This window comes from Tenrec ecaudatus, chromosome X, assembly GCF_050624435.1.
Source record: "Tenrec ecaudatus isolate mTenEca1 chromosome X, mTenEca1.hap1, whole genome shotgun sequence".
NCBI lineage: Eukaryota > Metazoa > Chordata > Mammalia > Afrosoricida > Tenrecidae > Tenrec > Tenrec ecaudatus.
The window spans coordinates 52,387,924-52,407,397 of NC_134548.1; the positions used below are offsets into that span (position 1 = coordinate 52,387,924).

At 39.7% G+C, this 19,474-nt stretch overlaps 1 pseudogene; it reads right to left on the bottom strand.

The window, feature by feature from the left end:
* Positions 1–3,155: 3,155 nt before the first annotated feature.
* LOC142433374 (large ribosomal subunit protein uL11 pseudogene) lies at positions 3,156–3,651 on the bottom strand (annotated as a pseudogene).
* Positions 3,652–19,474: the final 15,823 nt, after the last annotated feature.

The window sequence follows — 19,474 nt, forward strand, 5'->3', positions numbered from 1 at the left end:
TTATTAGGGGCTCATACAACTCTTATCACAATCCATACATGTATCAACTGTGTAAAGCACATTTGTACATTCATTGCCCTCATCATTTCCTTTCCACATAAGCCGCTGGCCCCAACTCCTCAATTTTCCCGTCCCTCCCTTACGAACCCTTGATAGTTTATAAATTATTATTCTGTCATACCTTACCCTGTCTGACGTCTCCCTTCACCCACTTTTCTGTTGTCCGTCCCCCAGGGAGGAGGTTATATGTAGATCCTTGTAATCGGTTCACCCCCTCCAACTCTTCCTCCCTCTACCCTCCCAGTATTGCCACTCACACCACTGGTCCTGAAGGGATCGTCCGTCCTGGGTTCCCTGTTTTTCCAGTTCCTATATGTACCAGTGTGCATCATCTGGACTAGCCAGATTTGTAAGGTAGAATTAGGATCATGATAATGGTGGGGGGAGGATGAATTTAGGAACTAGAGGAAAGTTGAAAGTTTCATCGTTGTTTCATCACACACTGACTGGCTCAACTCCTCCCAGAGACCCTTCTGATAGGGGATGTCCAGGGGCCTACAAATGGGCTATGGGTCTCCACACACTCCTCCTCATTCACAATGATATGATTTTTGTTCTGATGATGGCTGATACTTGATGCCTTCGACACTTCGTTATTGCACAGGCTGGTGTGCTGCTTCTATGTGGGCTTTGTTGCTTCTGAGATTGATTGCCGCTTGTTTACCTTGAAGCCTTTAATACACCAGACACTATATTTTTGATAGCCGCACACTATCAACTTTCTTCGCCACATTTGCTTATGCACCCATTTGTCTTCAGTGATCATATCAGGGAGGGAGCACACAATGATATGATTTTTGTTTGGTTCTTTGATGCCTGATAACTGATCCCTTCAGCACCACATGATCATGCAGGCTGGTGTGCTTATTCCATGTGTGCTTTGTTGCTTCTGAGATACATGGCCGCTTGTTTACCTTCAAGCCTTTAAGAGCCCAGATGCTATATCTTCTGATAGCCGGGCACCATCAGCTTTCTTCACAACATTTGCTTATGAACCTGCTTTGTTTTCAGCGATAGTGTCAGGGAAGGCGACCATCATGAAATGCAAATTTAATACAACAAATTATTCTTTCATTGAGGAAGTACTTGAGTGGAGACCCAATATCCATCTGCTACCTTAATACTAAACCAATACATATATGCACATAGATCTCATTCCCCATCCTCAAATATAAATGTATTTACATATGATCATGCCTTTATTTAGACCTCTATAAATGCCTTTGCCTCCTAAATCTTTCCTCAATTTCCTTTGACTTTCCTCTTATCCCACTATCATGCTCAGACTTCATTTGGGTTTCAGTAATTCCTCTTGGTTACATTAACCTTGATCGTGCCCTACCAGACCCCTACACCCTCCTCACCACCGAATTGGATCAATTATTTTTCCCTTGTCCCTGGGTTTGTTAACACCACTAACTTTCCCCCACCTCCCCCTCTCCCATTTCCCCCCAGAAATGTCGGTCCCATTGTTTTCTCCTCCAGATTGTTCACCCAGACTATCTTACTTAGACAGAACTGCGAAGATAATAACATGGACAGAAACAAGACAGAGCAAAACCAAACAACAATATACAACAAAACCAAAACAACAAACCAATGACAAATAGAAACAAAACAGAAGAAAGAAAAGCTTTTAGTTAGTACAAGGATTATTTGTTAGCCTTTAAGAGTGTTTTCCAGTCCAGTCTGTTGGGGTATCACACCCCGGCCCCAAAGCCCACTTTCAGCATTCCCTGGGGACTTCGCCACTCCATTCCCTTGCAGTTTTGTTGAACACTGTTAGTGTTTTGCCTCGGTGTGGTGGGATCATCTTGGGTGCAGTTCCCACACTGTGTCTTCAGTGTTGCCCCCTGTAGGGCTATGGGTCAATGAGGGACATCATGTCTCAAAGTGGGGCCAGCCATGTGGCCCTGTCTCTGGACTGGTTGTACTAATCAGGAACATCGTCTTCAAGGACTGGTGGGCCAGGATGTGCTCCACTCTCTCCTCCTTCCCCTTAATCTGTTCCCGTGTGCTCCAAACAGATATGTACCTTTCCCAGACCTGCAGATTCAGTGCCGTCCTTTGAAATAAATTCTTCTGGGGAGAAGGGCAGGTGTCCACGTAGTAGTTGGGATTGGAGCTGGCTTCTCAGACCTCTCCACTGGTTCCCTATTCAATGCTGGCATGTTAACAGCTGTTATTCTTATTAAGGATACATTTTATGTGATACTTTGTTTTTCTATCAATGCTTTTGTGATTCTAACAAAAGTTTGATTAGGATATATATCTGTAAATGTATTTGAAGTTATTCTTATTTTTAAGTTTATTGAGCTTCTTAGTTGTGAAGATTAAATGTTTTTCATGGAGTTTAGTAACTTTTGGCCTTTATTTCTTTGAATAGTTGCCTCACTTTTTCCCTCCGTTTTCTCTCATTATACATATGTCATTATTTTCTCTAAAGGCTTTACTCATTTTTTAACATTCTTTTATCTCTGTTCTTAAGAATGAATAATTTTGACCAATCTATCTGTAATATATTTTGTTCTTTATGCTCAAATATGCTATTAAAGAACTCTAGGGATTTTTAAAATTTCTATCTTGTTCCTTTTTATAATTTCTATTTTTGCATAGTCTCCATTTCTTGAAACAAACACACATTCTGATGCTTCTCCCTATTTAATTAATTAGATATTATATTTTGAACTTTGTTCCTCTAAAACAAAGACTATTTTGAAGTTTTTGCCTAGTAAGTACACTGTCTACATTTCCTTAAGGGCAATTTACATGATTGCTTATTTTCCTGACAGTGGATCATACTTTAGTTTCCTCGTAGATCTTTTGTTGAGAATTGGATTGTGACATTTGGAAAGTAGTTTCTCTCAATTTTCCAGCTTTGGTTACTGCTCTTTTGCATTTTAGTGTATGTTGTTTGTTTACTGTCATTTCTGAATGAATTTTGTAATGTTATGTGTGTCTACTAAAGTTTCTCCTAGTTAGCTTAGTTCAGTAATGATTAGATAAAATATTCATTAAGTAACTGGACAAAGGTGTCTCCAATTATTTTTATTTTGGGTAATTAAATGATTATTTATTGTTTTATTTTGCAGTTCTTAACCTGCAGGGAATTCCACAGCACCAATATTGATGCCATCTATGATATTTTGAGGGTGGCTGCCACCAACATTGCAGCCCACAACCTAGACATAACCTAGGATTTCTTTAATAATTCGAGAGAATTCTCTGGCCAAACATCAGTGTCTCATCTGACAGGCGATGCTGACAATCTCAACAGAAGATGTTCCCACAGTGCTTAATGTTTTGCTGCTTCTTTCTGTCCCCGGGTGGTTCATTGGGGGCTTTGATGATCAGAGCAGAGGCAGAATGCACCACTTCCATCTGGGCCGGTCTATTCTGAATGATCAATTTCACAGTAATCCTTCACCCCTTCTAGTCACTGGTTGCCTTGGCAACGCCATCACCAACCTTTTATCAAGACAAACCAAAGAGCCTGATCTTGGGGGCCAGTGCAGATGTGGCACTGACTTCCCCACCTGTTTACTTCAAGTACTCAACTTTGGTCTCATGGGGGTCAAACTTGAGAAGCATAACGGAGGCGGCTGATGTCAGACAAACCCAGATGCAGAGCGACTGAAGAAAGGTGCATTGAACTCTCCTCTGATCCTACCGCTGAAAGCTCCATCTTTTTTCTAAGGGCTCCTGTATTTGGTGGAGTGTGCCTTCAACATTAATCCAAGCAGTTTCTAGCGTTCCCTTAATCCTCATCTCTTGCTAGTGCACAGCACCAAAGTCAGGCAGATGTAAGAGATCACAGCCTTCTCATATTTGTCCTGAACATGAGAAAAACCCTAAAAATGTGCATGCACCTCCAGATTCTTCGATATGTCCCAGCTTTTCCAAACCCCAGTGGATATCTCACCCCCATTGTTGAAAAATTAGGCTGGCTGGCTACTCTATTGTTTTCTCTACCTTTTATCTCATCTAAGACAACCCTGGTGGTGTAGTGGGTTACCAGCATGAGCTGTTGAACCTCAGTTCAATCCAATAGCTACACCTTGGAAGAACGGTGAGTTGGTTTGCTTCTGTAAAATGTACAGCCTCAGAAACACGAAAGAGACTGTGACTCTTTGATGGAAGTAGAAAGCCCAGTCTTTCTCCTGAGGAGATGTTGGTTGTTTCGATCTGTCGGCCATGCAAATTGCATCCCAACGTGTAACCCTACACCACTTGCTAGTAGCAAAGAATATTAAATATACCAAAGACAGCCGGAAGAATGAGCAACTCTGTCTAGAAAGGAATAGGGCAGGGAAAGAAAGAGAAAGGACTAGGGCAGGGATTCGCCTCAGAAATGAAGGTGTCAAGAAGTCTTCTCGTGTATTTTGGATGTCTTATCAGGAGGGATAAATCCCAGAAGGACATCATGATTGAAAGAGTAAAGGTTCAGCAAAAAACAGGAAGCTCTTCAATGAGCTAGAGTCATCCAGTGCAGACATATTGTGAAGATGGTGGACTACTGAGCAGCGCTGTGTTCTGTTGTCCGTGAGGTTGCTATGAGTGAGAATCGGCCAGGCAGCTCTGAACCACGGCAACGCGTCAGCCTCCGTGAAGTTCAAACATTCAATAATTCCCCCTTTTTTCCATTCTTTGGGGGAACCTTTTTGCACAGTGCAAATGTGAATGAGGTAAAATAAAAACAGACCTTTCAAGTGAGCAAGTGAGGTTTTTCATGGAACCAACCGTTGGGTCAGATAAGGAGCCCTAATTGGGAGTAAAGCTTTGAAAGGTCTCCAGTCTCATTCTGCTTCCTCAATGATGGGAATTCAGGCTCTTTGTTTTGTTTGTTTTGTTTTGTTGTCTCCCACAGAAGTAGGATGTGGAAAGTGGGATTGTAGCAAGTCAAAACTCCTACTGAGGTGGTCATTTTTTTCCCTATTAGATTTTCCCCATGTTGCCACAAGGCACTGACTAGCTTCCAGAATATTGACAAAAGTTGATTTGGACAAATTTTCCTAGTTTTTTACATTGATTTTATGAAAGGGCCACTTTTGTTTTTCTTTACTCCACTATTCTTGCTCTTGCCCTTTGATATCTCTTTTGGTACTTTAGAATTAGCACTAATTTTATTCAACCTTAATTTTGAAATGGCGTTCCCTGACCTGACAGTAGAAGTCTCTCAAGAGCATTCACAGGAAATCAAATGTAATCAGCACATTCGACCCTTTTAAAATATCACTTTCTGCTGAATATGTATTCCTGAATGAAAACAGGAAAACTGCGTATTATTAGGAAACCCTAATACTTATCAAATTCAATAAAGGCAGAAAGAAAAGAAATATCGCAATGTGAGCTACAGGTGTAATATACCTTATTCCTCTTAGTATAGAAATGGAAACTTTCTGTTTTAATGGAGGTATACTTTCCTTCTTTTTTAAATTCCCAAATGTTTGTCTAACTCAGATCTTAACTCTACACATCTCTGTTATTTTCATTTACCAACATGCCCAAAAGAGGTACGGCTAGCAATCCCATATATGTTCTACCTTTTGGAAATAGTGATTCTTGAGCGTGCAAGAGGAAAGTAAAAGAAATGCTTTCTTATCACTGACAAATGGCATCCATTTGATGCATCTTTAAAGGTAAAATAGAAACTTTTAGATATCAGTATCCATAGTAACATAAATGGAATATCTCTTATTGAAACACAGCACACTTAAATAGATTGATGATAGGAAAATAGTTAAATTCAAAAACTCACTGCCATTGAATCAATTCTGACTGATAGCAACCCTAAGGACAGAATAAACTCCTTCCGTGGATTTTTGAGACTATCTCTTTATGGTAATAGAAAGCTTTATTTTCTCCGGAAGAGTGGCTTGTGGTTTCGAATTGCTGACCTTGCAGTTAGTAGCCCAATCTAGATAGATAGACATAAAGATGAACAGCTGCTATTGAGTTGATTCTTGATTCATGCAACCTCATGCACAACACAACACAGCACAGCAAAACGTTGCCCAGTGCTATGGTAAGGTCTTTCACCCTCGTTGGGTCTCGATTTCACCAAACAGAATGTCATCCTCCAGTGTTTTTAAAATAATTTTATTGGGAGCTCTTACAGATATTGTAACATACCATAGTTCAGTCACATCAAACAGTACTGCACACGGGTTACCACAGTTCCAAAACATTCTGCTTCTTTTGGACCTCCTTAATATTCATTCCCCTTTATCCCCTCCTTCCCCTCTACCCACCAACCCTTATTATTGCTAATATATATAATTTTATTTTATTTTGCTGGGTCTTACACTAGCTGATATATCCATTCACCTACAATTCTGTTATTTGCTCCTCTCGAGTGGGGTTGTTATACAGTCATCATTGCTTTCAGCTCTCTCTTGCTCCTGTTACATCCTTCAGAATTTATCCTTTCTAATAATGTTTTCAAAGTAAACTAGTTAATGTTCAGTTGTCATCCCTAAAGTTTTCACGTTTTAATTTTCTTAAGTAGATATCTAGGCCACTTGTAGTTTTGAAGCTTTGCTGAAAACTGTCCACTATAGATACCTCTGCTGGTATTTAAAATATCCATGACTTATTTTCCAGTAATGTGCAAGCCACCACAGTATGACAAAGTGACAGATGGGTGGTGGGTTTGAGGTAATAGGAAAATTAAGAAAAATTAACACATGTTGGAATATGTGCATATGTTCAAACTCATCTTTGAAAGAACCCTTATTATCCTTTCACAATTCATCTTTTTTTTAAAATAATTTTATTGGGGGCTCATACAACTCTTATCACAATCCATACATACATCCATTGTGTCAAGCACATTTGTACATTTGTTGCCATCATCATTCTCAAAACATTTGCTTTCTGCTTGAGCCCTTGGTATCAGCTCCTCATTTTTCCCCTCACTCCCCGTCCCCACTCCCTCATGAACCCTTAATTTATAAATTATTATTATTTTGTTATATCTTACATTGTCCAACATCTCCCTTCACCTACGTTTCTGTTGTCCATCCCCAATGGAGGAGGTTATATGTAGATCCTTATAATCGGTTCCCTTTTTCCACCCCACCCTCCCTCCACCCTCTCGGTCTCACCATTGGTCTTGAAGTGATCATCTGTCCTGGATTCACTGGGTTTCCAGTTCCTAGCTGTACCAGAGTACATCCTCTGGTCTAGCCAGATTTGTAAGGTAGAATTGGGATCACGATAGTGGTGGTGGTGAGGGGGGGGATGAAGCATTTAGGAACTAGAGGAAAGTTGTATGTTTCATTGTTGCTACACTGCACCCTGACTGGATCTTCTCCTACCCGTGACCCTTCTGTAAGAGGATGTCCAGTTGCCTACAGATGTGTCTTAGTTCCCCAATCTGCACTCCCCTTCATTCACAATTATTTGATTCTTTTGTTCTTTGAAGCCTGATAACTGATCCCTTCGGCACCTCATGATCATGCAGGCTGACGTGCTTCTTCCATGTGGGCTTTGTTGCTTCTGAGATAGATGACCGCTTGTTTACCTTCAAGCCTTTAAGAGCCCAGATGCTATATCTTTTGATAGCTGGGCACCATCAGCTTTCTTCACCACATTTTCTTATGAACCCGCTTTGTCTTCAGCGATCGTGTCAGGGAAGGTGACCATCATGGAATGCCAGTTTAATACAACAAATTATTCTTGCATTGAGGAAGTACTTGAGTGGAGACCCAATATCCATCTGCTACCTTAATACTAAACATATATATATATATATATATATATATATGCACATTGATCTATTTCCCCATCCTCATATGCAAATATATTTACTTATGTGCATGCATACTTTTATTTAGACCTCTATAAATACCCTTTGCCTCTTAGATTGGTATGGACATTTAGGCTAGTATCGGACTTATGGACTTGATCTGGACTGAGCTGAGATGTTTTCTCAATATTCAACTGCCCTTGTATATAAAGCTCTTTCTTATACACATATGAGTGTCTATGAATTTGTTACTCTAGTCTACCCTGACTAACACAGGTGTTGACAAACAGTATTTTAAGTATTGAAGACTGCCAGAAAAACAAACAGCTCTGTCTTGGGAGAAACACACTATAATGCTACTTAAAACTGAGGATGATGGGACTTTGTCTCATAGATTTTGGACACGTTACCAGGAAGGAAAACAAGGCTCTCGAAAAAAGTCATCAAGCTTGGTCAAGTGGCAAGTCAGCAAAAAAGAAGACCCTCTATGAGATGAATTGACACAACGACTGCAACAATAGGATTAAACATAGCAACAATGGTAGGGATGGCACTAAACTGGGTGTTCCTTCATTCTGTTGTGTAGAGGATTTCTATGATTCAGAACTGACCTGATGTCACTTAACAACACACCAACAACATCTTTAAAGATCTGATGTGTTTAGTATAAACTCTTAACCTGTCCTAACTTGGATTTCTTTCATCATTTAAAAAATAAAATGCTAGTTGTATTTTTTTGAGCTGAGTGTAGTCTACTTCCAAATTTTTATTCTTACTAAAGAAAGTTGGGATAACTTTTTTTTGCCTGTGAAGAATATGCTTGCAATTGATCAATACTTAGACTAATTGAAATAAATCAAAGTCTGAGTCAACTTAGGAAAAATATCTGTGAATTTCTATAGAATGCAATGCGACATAATTATAAGCTGTGTAAAGAGGGTTTCATTTCAAACTCTTTATAAATATCAGAATATGGATTTAAACTCTTTATAAATATCAGAATATGGATTTGTGCATGTGTATGTTTAAAAGATAGTAAGACAACTAGCCTTATTTGGTATTTGAGCATGTCTTGTATTTCTAATTAACAATAAATAGAAGAGTTGGCTTGACATTGATCAGACTAGTGGTATGTCGGTGAAATTCTGGCAGCATCCTAATATTCACATGAAAAATAAATGCACACTATGGTATGGAAAACACCTACTTTCCATGGAGGACTTGGCCACAAGTCATAACTGGAACCCATGAAGCAAAAAATGTGCAGGATGCACTACACTTGTGTTTTTTGTACTCTAAGCACTCTCCACAATATGATTCTCTCTGTATAAATTGGTGGCATGGATTCTTTTTGAAATATTTAGGTTTTAGATGAAAATAGAAGTTCTAAGGGCAATTCATGAGTCCTTTATCCCTAGATATTAGAGCCAGACGGTGCCTTCCAGTGACAGTGTGGGGTTCTATAATTTTATCCTTGTTCTGTAAATAGAGATTTTACTTCGTGGAATAAACAGAGGAAGTGTTCTTGTTTTGATCATTAAAAAAAAAACAAATGTTCAGTGTCCCCTGAATGCAAAACAATTTATCAAGGCACCAAGTTAATATTCACCACCCGTGTCCTCCAGACATTTCAAGTATGAGTAGACAGTATTGCCATGGTTACACATAAAGGGGATCTGCATAAAGCATGCATACTGTAGGGTAGTGCAGGAGGCAATTAGGAGGCCATATGTTTAGCAGTTCAGAAAATATGAAAACATGCTGTGTCATGGAGTGATGATGGTTCTCTAATTCAACATATAAGCATTGATTGGATTTTCTTTTCTAATGGTTCAAGGAATAATTGAACTGCATTTAGACTATAAGGAGACTCATAATCATTCATTTGTTAAAATATAAAATATTAAGTGAGTGCCCACCATAACACTGAGCATTGGAAAAACAGAAGTGAACCAGAAAGACAAAGCCGTACCTTTCTGGAGAAAGTTCTTTTCACAATACCAGGAAGCAGGATTTCTCAAGTGAAATTTGTAATGCATGAATAATGGAATTCATTCATTAATATAAGTACATACTAGTAACTTATTCCCATGCTACATCTCTAATACTGAGCCTGAGGAAGTCCCTGGATTTTGATAGAGTGAGACAATGAAAGGCATTGCTGATGCGGGTATTAGCATGAGTAAAGACATAAAGACAGGACTAAAAAGAAAACAATGAGGCAGCCAGACTTCTTTTTTTCCCCAGACTTCTTAAAAACACAATAACTCAATTGATGTATGTATGGATTGTGATTAGAGTTGTATGAGCCCCAATAAAAAGATTTATTAAATTAAAAAAAAACCACTGTAACACAAAGATCTCAGTTGTTTGATACATAAATGAGTCATTTTCTGTAAATGCCTAGTTTATTTAAATAAGAAATGTAAACATAAAATCATCACATTCTACTGATAGACCTACTGTCTAGAAATGGTCCAGGTCTTTACAAATGCTATATTGATTCTGATCTTCTTTAGCTCTCCCTCCAAATAAAGTAAACGTGAGAGTAAGAAGAAAGCTGGTATGTTGGCAATAATTGGCTTTATCTTCCTAAAACTGAACTGTCTTCAGAATTTTTCTATGGATCTTATTTTTTCATTGAATGATTAATTCAACAAGTATATATTGAGTTCCTTATTTTTACCAGATATCGTTATCTTTGCTAATGATATAACAGTAAACAACAAAAATAAAATACCTATTCTCAGTGGCTTTCAATCTAGTTTGGTGGAGAAAATAAACTTTTAGAAATGGAGATAAGTAAGGAAGAGAGTCGGAAGTGGTTATGTGAGGTCGGGGAATGGAGTTGTCATTTTAAGAAGGTAATGTCATTGGTAGGTATCATCGACAAAAACTTAAAAGAGTAATCTATTTCGATATCTGAAAGGACAATGTTCTAGGTAAAAGAAACAATCAGTGCAAAGATCCTGCAGCAGGAATATGCCTAACATGTTCAGTGTAGTTAATAGCAGAAATGAGAGAGCAATAAGTTTGCAGTCAAAGAGGTAAAGTGTATGTGTATGTGCACATTCACATATATGTCTAGCTTCATTGCATATGTAGACAGGCTGTGTCTCAAATTTCCAGGTACCTATAAGACTGCTAGGAATGAGACAAGTACACCCACTGGCAGCATCCATTCTGTGATCAAGCATAATAACCAAGACAGTTGCACAGAATGATACAATGAAAGTCATTATCATTATTCATAGAAAGCAACAATTTACAAGAACAGTAGATATTCAAGAGAACCACTTACTCTTCCAAAAATTACACATGCTTTTTAACACATGGAATCCAGGACCGATAAACTCCTCAGGAACAGTTTTTGGGCTAGCAACACCATGTGAGAAGAAGAGGGAGAAAGGGGCGTATAACCCCCACTCCCAGTTGGACAAACAGCAGAAACATACATGGGTGAAGGGAGACAGCGGATGGTGAAAGATATGAAAATAATAGTAATTTATCAAGGTTTCACGATGGTGGGAGGGTACGGGAAGGGAGGGAAAACAATGAGGAGCTGACACCAAGAGCTCAAGTAGAAAGAAAATGCTTTGAAAATGATAATGGCAACATGTGTACAAGCATGCTTGATACAATTGATGTATAGATTACTATAAGAGCTCTAAGAGAGTTGCAATAAAATGATTTATTAAAACAAATTGCTCATGCTTACTCTTATGTAGTCGGGCTGGAGTTGTAGTTCAGGTCAGGCTTCCTTCTAACACCATGCCTCTCATGGGGCCTGCATAGTCTCCAGGATTCTGTCTTGCCTCGGTGCCTCACTGGGTTTTGCCTTACTAGTGCGAAGACCCTTGCACAGGCTCTCGCTAGCCTTGGCCACTTGGACCTTTTAAGCCTCTGCTGCTGGCATCGCTTTGTGTGGGATGGAGGGGAGACATGTTGCACAGGACACAATCAGGCCTCTGCACAAGCAAGTGTCACAGGTCTGTAGCAGTAGGCAATCCTGCCCAGAGTCACTTAGCTCTGTCTTCTGAGGCCAACCACCTCACCATCTCTCTGTCTTCCATGTTACAGCTCTCAGTCCAGGAAACCTCCGTCCAAAGGACACGCTTCAATCCAGATTATTCTTGAGTCCTTATAGAACTGTATCTGAATGATAAAAAACAACCAATCAACTAGCTGAACTGCTAAGAGGCTCCGTTCTATTGGGTGGATTTTCAAACCACTATTTACATAGTAAATAGAACAACCCTCTGTAAGATTTTGGCCTAGTCAGTCATTTCTTGTAGGAGGCACAAGACTATAGCTAGAAAGGGCATATAAAAGTGATTTATTGCACTGCCTTGTGTGAGCATGTGTGCATGTGCACATACACACACAACTCTGTGCTGGAAGGAGAAGGTGAATATCCTGAAAGGCCTTTAGGCTTTTATTTGAGGGAGATGAGAAGCCATTGCTATTTCGGTTTTGATATGGGATTATTTGCTAATACAATTCATGAAAAATAGTGTTTATAAATGCTCCTAGCAAAGAGGAACAGAAACAAACTGAAATGGAGGAAAATATGGAGTGTAGATTTTAGTTCAGCACATCAATATCTATTTGCAATCTGTCTAAATCTGAAGCAGGTTCTAAATCTATTAATTTGTGATAAATCAATCCTCCAACTTTACTGAAGATAGGATGGAGTCTGGTGCTTGTTGCACACCATTGTCTTTCAAATGTGAAGGGATGTAGGAAGAGAGCTGCAGCTTGGTGCCTCCTCAAGGATTCCTTAACATTCATTAATGCCCCTTTAGCCCTGCTCTACTATCAGCCTGGTGAGCAGCGAAGATTGTCCCTTAGAGCCGTGTTTGTCTATCTCAGCAAGGTATACTTAGATACTAGAAGACTTCTTAACTAGCGGGCTTTGTTGGGTAAAACTATTCAATTAAAAATTAGGTCTTGAACGACCTTAGTTGAGAATTCCTGATCCAGGGGACTAAATTTTATGTACATTAGAATGTCTTCTTCAGTTCAAAAAAATTGAGTACTGAACAGTGTGATCATGAAAGTGGGACAGTAGAGAGGGACGAGCCCTGCTGTACCAATAATAGCATATATTTTCTGTAGAGAAAATAAAAAGAATGAACTAAAACCAGTCTTTTCAGCAATCTCAATACCAGCGAGAACACACTCCCCTCCCCAAATCTTTTGTTTCCTTCAATTTCACACAATTACTGAAGCTATTTGTGAGCTTGAATAATATATTTTTAAAGCTTAAATTTGCACCTCACGTTTCAAGAATCCTGAGAAGTTACAAAATGATTATAGTGAGCTCCTCCTAGGCTTCCCCAATGCTAATCTCTTATGCAACCACAGGATCAAAACTAGAAGATTGGTATTAGCACAATGTCATTTACTAGACTACAGACCTTACAATATCTTCACTAATTTAATTATTTTGGTGAAATATTGAAATGAAAACCCATGGACTTTGGGTTGATTCTGATTTATGGCACCTGTATGTGTTAATAAATAAAGCTGCTGCACAGGTTTTCTTTTTCTTCTGTTTTATCATTTTATTGGGGGCTCATACAATTCTTATCACAATCCATACATATCTCCATTGTGTCAAGAGCATATGTACATTTGTTGCCATCATCATTCTCAAAACATTTGCCTTCTACTTGAGCCCTTAATATTTGCTGCTCATTTTCCCCTTCCCTCCCCGCTCCCCGCTACCTCACAAACCCTTCCTCATTCATAAATTATTATTTTGTCTGATGTGTCCCGCCCCTTCTCTGTTGTCCCTCCCCCAGGGAGGAGGCTATATGTAGATTCTTGTAATCAGTTTCCCCTTTCTACCCCACATTCTCTCCACCCTCCAGGCATCGCCACTCTCACCACCGGTCCTGAAGGAGTCATCTGTCCTGGATTCCCTGTGTTTCCAGTTGCTCTCTGTACCTATGTACATCCTGTGGTCTAGCCAGATTTGTAAGGTAGAATTGGGATCATGATAGTGGGGGTAGAGGAAGCATTTAAGAACTAGAGGAAAGTTGTATGTTTCATCATTGCTACCCTGCACCCTGACTGGTTGATCTCCCCACACCCTTCAGCAAGGGGTGTCCAGTTGGCTACCAATGGGCTTTGAGTCACCACTCTGCACTTACCCACATTTTCAATGATATGATTTTTTGTTCCTTGATGCTTGATACCTGAACCCTTCGACAGCTCGTGGTCACATAGGCTGGTGTGTTTCTTCCATGTAGGCTTTGTTGCTTCTGAGCTAGATGGCCACTTGTTTATCTTGGAACCTTTAAGACCCCAGACTCTATATCTTTTGATAAATGGGCACCATCATCTTTCTTTACCACATTTACTTATGCACACATTTGTCTTCATTGATGGTATCAGGGAGGTGGCCACCCATTGAAATGATTTTTAGTTTTTGATGTCTGATAACTGGTCCCTTCTATACCTCATGGTCAGACAGGCTGCCATGCTTCTTCCATGTGGGCTTTGATGTTTCTCAGCTAGATGGCCGCTTGTTTATCTTCAAGCCATTAAGACCCCAGACGCTATATCTTTTGATAGCTGGGCACCATCAGCTTTCCTCACCACATTTACTTATGCACACATTTTTCTTTAGCAATCGTGTCAGGTAGGTGTGCATCCTGGAATGCCAATTTAATAGAACAAAGTGTTCTTTCATTGTGTAAGTGCTTAAGTGGAGGCCCAATATCCATCCGCCGCCCTGGTACCAAACCTATACATATATGCATATAGATCTGTTCCCCTACACTCATATAAATATATTTACATATGTACATTCCAGTCTTTGGACCTCTATAAATACCCTTTGTCACCTAGTTCTTTCCTCTATTTTCTTTTACTTTCCTCTTGTCCCACTATCATGCTCAGCCTTCATTTGGGTTTCAGTAATTTCTCTCGGTTTCCTTGCCCTTGCTGAATCCCTACCAGGCCACTCACACCCTCCTTGCTACGGATTTTGGATCACTTATTGCTCCCCTGTCCCTTGGTTGGTCAGCACCACCTCCCTGCCCCCTCATCCCCCTCTCCCATGTCCCCCCCAGAACCATTTGTCCTGTTCTTTTCTCCTCCAGACTATTCATACAGTCTGTTTTATCTAGATAGATCTGTAGAGATAATAATATGCACCAAAAATCAAGTCAGCAAGATAGGAGATGAGTGAGAGCACAGCTGTGACAACAAAACAGGAAAAAATTACCCATAGAAGAATAAATTAATTAAAAGAAAAAAATTTTAAAAAGAAGGAAAAACCTCACAGGTTTTCTTGGTTGTGATTGTAATAGAAGCAGATCACCAGATCTTTCTTGTGAAGTACTGTGGGGTGGGTATGAACTGCCAATCTTTAAGTTATTATTCTAAGAACCTTGGTAAAATAGGTAAACGAGGGTGTGTCCCCCAAAATGGAGTTTTTTGAAACCTACGTATTTAATTTTTTTTACAAAACAACCATAACACCTTCAAGGTATTCTCCATTACATTTAATACATTTGTCAAATCTGTGATTACATTCTTAGAAACATTTTTCAAGCTCATCTATTTGATTCCTGACAGCACCTTCCTTGTTTTTTTCTTCCCCTCTTCTATGTCATCAAATCGCCATCCTTTCCTGTCCCTCTTCATTCCTTGAAACAATAAGAAGTTGCACTAAGTGAGGTCAGGTGAGTAATGTGTGTGAGGCAAGAGAGGCATGCTGTTTTTTGACGAAAACTGGCACACTGATATGGCTGCATGAACAGGTACATTGTTGTGGTGGCAAAACCAGTCCTCCATCTGCTGTACATAAGGCCTTTTTCGGTCACACACTGTTACACAATCTTTTCAGAACCTCTAAATAGAAAGTTTGATTAACAGCCTGACCTGTTGGAACAAACTTCAAATGCACTATCCCCTTCACATAAAAAAAAAAGAAACAACAAATAAGCATCATTTGATCTTTGATTTCACTTGATGAGCATTTTGGGGGGTGGGGTGATGATGGTATCTTCCATTGGCTTTATTGATGTTTGCTTTCGGGGTCATAAGAATAACACCATGTCTCATCACCAGAAATGACCTGGGAGAAAATGTCTGGGTCGTTTCACAGCTATTCTTTCAGAGCACGGCATGTTTCCACTCCACGCTCTTTTTCTTGGTCAGTCAGTGACCCTTATTGTTCTCAAATCTTTCGTTACAATTTACTGACACAAACCGAGCTCCAAGATAGTCCTGATAAATTCCCCATGTCTTCAATGGTCCAGTCGTTGGTCTTTGAGCACTACTGTACAGCTGTTGTCGACATTTTCATCAGTTAGGGAAGATGACATCCAGAACGAGGTCTGTCATCAATCGTCATTTCACCTTTTTTGAAACAAGAAAACCTTTTGTACGTTTGAGTTTTTCCCAAGGCGCTGTTCTTGTAAGCTGTGTTCAACATCACAAAAGTCTCTGAGGCATTTTTTCACAAACAGAAAACAAAATTTCAGCCTCACGCTGTTCTCTTAAATCAGCCATCACAAAAAAATGAGCTTCGAGCAAATCTGCTTTTATGAAAAAAATTCAATGACCAGAGAAAATCTTCCCAGGCGACTGCACTGAGTGCTCTAACTCAGAGTGAGCTGCTCTATGCTTGCCTAGTGGGGAAAATGTGTACTATGAAAGGTCTGTCCAGCTGAGCTTTTTTCTGTTTTTTTTGGGGGGGGGTACCCCCTTGCATAATGAACAATTTTATGTTTCCCACGTTTAAGTGTACAATTCAGTTGTATTAGTTATATTCAGAATTTTGTGGAAGCATCACCACCATTTCAAAAAAAAGTTTCATCACCTCTAACAGAAATTCTGCACTCATTAAGCAATAACTCTCCTTTCTTCCCTCTTCTCAGCCTTTGATCACTTCTCCTTTATTTTCAGAGGGAGTTCTGGTGGCATAATGCATTATTTGTTGGGCTACTGACCACAAGGACAGCACTTTGAATGCAGCAGTAGTTCTGAGGGGGAAAGATGAGGTTTTCAGTTTCCATGAAGATTTAAAATCTGGGAAATCTGGGACAGTTCTACCTTGTCCAATAGGATTCCTATAAGTCAGAATTCACTTGATGGAAGTGAGTGTGATTTTAGTTAAATGTATTTTCTGCCATTTTGAATTTCCTTATTCTAGATATATCATATAGTTATCACACAATATTTTTTCTATTAAGTCTCATTTTACTTAATGTAAAGGCCCAGCCATTTAATTCCTTTTTTAATGAATGAATAACATTCCATTGTATGTATATATCTTTTATCCATACATGTGTTAATGGACACATAAGTTCTTTTTGCCTTTTGGATAGTCTAACTAGTTCTGTAGTGTGTAAGTTACATAATCTGTCAACTTGTGAAGGGGTGGAGTCTAGCCTGTCATTCAGATCATAACCAGTGAGGCTTCTGTGTGGGCATGGCCTTCTCCTGAGGATAATGGGAACTCCTGTCTTCCTCCATGGAGGCAAGAAACACTCTCCACTTTGTCTGCCTGCTGAAAAAACACATGGAGCTATGCTAGAGTCCTGGAGCTGGAAGAACCATGTGGAGACCCCTGTTGGCACTGAGATGCTTCCAGTGCCACTGAATCCATGAGATTCTCCACCCCTGGGCTGTGATCTTCCCACATTTGGTGTCATTGCATGCGCTGCATGAGTCCTAAGAGGACTTTATAGTTTGGTATCAGATATATGAGCTAATATTGGACTTATAGACTTGATCTGGACTGGGCTGGAATGTTTTCTCAATATACAATTGCTCTTTTAGAGAAAGCTTTTTCTTTTTTTACATTTTATTAGGGGGTCATACAACTCTTATCACAATCCATACATATACGCACATTCCCTGCCCCAATCATTCTCAAAGCATTTGCTCTCCACGTAAGCCCTTTGCATCAGGTCCTCTTTTTTCCCCCTCCCTCCCCGCTCCCTCATGTGCCCTTGGTAATTTATACATTGTTATTTTGTCATATCTTGCCCTATCTGGAGTCTCCCTTCCCCCCCTTCTCTGCCGTCCATCTCCCAGGTAGGAGGTCACATGTGGATCCTTGTAATCAGTTCACCCTTTCCAACCCACTCACCCTCCACTCTCCCAGCATCGTCCCTCACACCCTTGGTCCTGAAGGTATCGTCCACCCTGGATTCCCTGTGCCTCCAGACCCCATATGCACCAGTGTACAGCCTCTGCCCTATCCAGTCCTGCAAGGTAGAATTCGGATCATGGTAGTTGGGGGCGAAGAAAGCTGATGGTGCCCGGCTATCAAAAGAGCTAGTGTCTGGGGTCTTAAAGGCTTGAAGGTGAACAAGCGACCATCTACCTCAGAAGCAAAAAAGCCCACATGGAAGAAGCACACCAGCCAGTGCAATCACGAGGTGCCAAAAGGATCAGGTATAAGGCATCGTGCAAAAAAATAGATTTATATATATATATGTAAATGTATATATGTATATATATATATATATATATATATATATATATACCATATTGAATGAAGGGGGAAGTGTAGAGTGGAGACCCAAGGCCCAAGTGTCGGCCACTGGAGATCCCCTCATAGAGGGGTTTAGGAGAGGAGATGGGTTAGTCAGGGTTCGAGGTAGTACCGATGAAGAACACAGCTTTCCCCCAGATCCTGGATGCTTCCTCCCCCTAACTACCATGATCTGAAAGCTTTTTCTTACACACACGAGTGTCCAGGAATTGGTTTCTATATTCTAGTCTAACACGTGTAGTGATCATATGCACAAGTTATCTCTTGGAACCCCTGTCTTCAAGTTTTTTGGGTGGAGTGGTTTTTCAGTAAGAGTGGAATAGCTGTGTAATACGGTAATTTTATGTTTAACTTTTATATACTGCCAGACTGGTTTTCACTGCATTCCCATCAACAATGCACAGAGGGTTCAAATATGTCTTATTCTCACAATAACGTTATACTTCAAAAAGATGGACAACAAGAAAGGAAGATCAGAAAAGAAATGATGCCTTTGAAATGCAATTTTGATAAAGAATATTAAATATATCATAGACTGGCAGAAGAAGAAACAAATCTGTCTCCGAAGAATGACAGCCAGAATGTTCTTTAGAAAGAAGAACTGGAAGATTTTGGCCCGTGTTATTGGGTGAGATCATTCCCTGGAAAAGAGCATCATACCTGGTCAGGCAGAAGGTCAGTGAAAAAGAGAGGGCCCCTCAACAGCATGGATTGACCCAATAATTGAAACAATGGACTTCAAAATAGGTATGATTGTGAGGACAGTGCCAACATTTTGTTCTCTTGTACAAAGAGTTGTTGTGAGTTGGAACCAATTTGACAGCACCTAACAAAAATAATGAAGTTGGCATTTATCTACTGGTTCATCATATCACTGTTGTCTCTGTTGTGTATTATTGAGTCAATTCCAATTCAGAAGCTCTATTTCTTTTCAAGAAAACAATCTCTTTGGATATCATGCCCCAAAGATATTCATTTCATTCTTTTAAAATATACCTAACAAAATATTTGCCATTTCAAAATGTTTACATGTATACTTTAGTGGCATTAATTATTTCCATAATGCTGTGCAAGCTCATTATTATCCCTTCCCCAAAATTTTCACCACCTTTAACAGAAATTTAGTGCCCCTCAGGAATGAT